Raw genomic sequence first — 2,299 nt, forward strand, 5'->3', positions numbered from 1 at the left:
AGGGCGTCGAACTTCCCACCACCCAAAGTGCGGAACAATTTCAAAGTGTGGAAGGGGGGGAGCGGGGGACCTCGCCCCGCCCCCCCCCTTCCCCCCTGGGGCCCCCCGGGGTTTTCAGGTTTTCCAAAATTACCCCCACCCCAAGTGCGGAAAAATTTTCCCTAAGTGTAAAGGGGAGGATGGATGGGGGGCAGGCGGGTTGGGGGGAGGGAGGGGGGAAAGGAAAGGGCTCCCGTGGGGGAGGCTGGAAAGGAGGGGGGAAGGGAGGCTGCCTGGCTGGAGGGATGGAGGCTGGTTGGAGGAGGGAGGGGGGAAAGGGAAAAGGAAGGAAGGGGGGGAAAGGGAAAGGGGAAAAAGGGAAAGGGAAAGGAAAGGGGCTGCAGGGGAGGGAGGGAGGCGGGAGGGATGGAGCCTCCCTGGCTGGAGGGAGGGGCCGGGTTTTGGGGTAGGAATGCTCCCCAGTGGGGGGGGAGGCCCGGGCCCTACTGGCTGAGGGAGGATGGGGGGTGGGGGGGTGGTTGGAGGGAGGGGGGAAGGCTGCAGTGGGGGAAAGGCCCGGAAGGAGGGGGGGCGGGGCTCCCTGGCTGGTGGGGGGGGGAGGGAGGCAGGCTGGAGGGATGGAGGCTGCCGGGCTGGAGGGAGGCCGCCTGCCTGGCTGGAGTGAGGGAGGATGGAGGGGGGGGGCAGGCGGGCCGGGCCCGGGGGGGGAGGGAGGGGGGGCGGGCTGGAGGGAGGCAGGGCTGCCTGGTTTAAAAGGGAGGGAGGGGGGGGGAAAGGGGGAGGGGGGGAAAGGTAGGAAGGCTGCAGTGGGGAGGCTGCCTGGCGGGCGGGTGGGGGGCTGGAGCACGGGTGCCCCTGGCTGCGGAAGGAGGGAGGGGGCCCCAGGTTTCCCGGGGCTGACTGGGGAGGGAGGGAGGGAGGGGGGAGGCGGGCTGGAGGGAGGGGAGCCTCCTGGCGGGAGGGGGGGAGGAAAGGGCGGGGGTTTTCCTGGCGGGGAAGGGAGGGAGGGGGGGGTGGGGGATGGGGGGAGGAAGGCTGCTGGCTGGAGGGAGGGGGGGGAGGGGGGGGTTTTAAAGGGGTTTGCGGGGAGGGAGGTTTGCCTGGGGGCGGGATGGGGCTGGAGCACGGGTGCACTGGTGCGGAGGGGGGAGGGGAGGCAGGTCCTGCTGCCCTGACTGGGGGGAGGGAGGGAGGGGGGGGGGGTGAGGGGGTCAGGCTGGGGGGGGAGGGGAGCCGCCGGGCGGAGGGAGGGGGGCGGCTGCCTGGTTTGGGGGGGAGGGGGGGAGGATATTAAGGCTGCAGTGAGGGAGGCTGCCTGGCTGGCTGGATGGAGGCTGGAGCACGGGTGCACATGGCTGCGGAGGAGGGAGGGAGGCAGGATGCCTGGCTGACTGACTGGAGGGAGGGAGGGAGGGAGGGAGGCAGGCTGGAGGGATGGAGCCTGCCTGGCTGGAGGGAGGGAGGATGGTGGGAGGATGGAGGGAGGAAGGCTGCCTGGCTGGAGGGAGGGAGGGAGGGAGGGAGGTATTAAGGCTGCAGTGAGGGAGGCTGCCTGGCTGGCTGGATGGAGGCTGGAGCACGGGTGCACATGGCTGCGGAGGAGGGAGGGAGGCAGGGAGGATGGAGGGAGGGAGGCTGGTTGGAGGGAGGAAGGCTGCAGTGAGGGAGGCTGCCTGGCTGGCTGGATGGAGGCTGGAGCACGGGTGCACATGGCCGAGGAGGAGGGAGGGAGGCAGGATGCCTGGCTGGAGGGAGGGAGGATGGTGGGAGGATGGAGGGAGGAAGGCTGCATGGCTGGAGGGAGGGAGGGAGGGAGGGAGGGAGGGAGGGAGGGAGGTATTAAGGCTGCAGTGAGGGAGGCTGCCTGGCTGGCTGGATGGAGGCTGGAGCACGGGTGCACATGGCCGAGGAGGAGGGAGGGAGGCAGGATGCCTGGCTGTAGAGACAGAGAGAGAGAGAGAGAGAGAGGTGGAAAAATATCAAAGTGTAGAAGGATAGAGCGGGGGACCTCGCCTCGCTGTCCCTTCTCCCCTGCGGGCCCCGGTTTCAGGTGTACGAACTTACCACCACCCAAAGTGCGGAAAAATTTCAAAGTGTAGAAGGGGAGAGCGGGGGACCTCGCCCCGCTGTCCCCTTCTCCCCTGCGGGCCCCGGTTTCAGGTGTACGAACTTACCACCACCCAAAGTGCGGAAAAAATTTCAAAGTGTGGAAGGGGAGAGCGGGGGACCTCGCCCCGCTGTCCCCTTCTCCCCTGCGGGCCCCGGTTTCAGGTGTACGAACTTACCACCACCCAAAGTG

The sequence above is a fragment of the Mugil cephalus genome, chromosome 1 (assembly GCF_022458985.1).
Source record: "Mugil cephalus isolate CIBA_MC_2020 chromosome 1, CIBA_Mcephalus_1.1, whole genome shotgun sequence".
Taxonomy (NCBI): domain Eukaryota; kingdom Metazoa; phylum Chordata; class Actinopteri; order Mugiliformes; family Mugilidae; genus Mugil; species Mugil cephalus.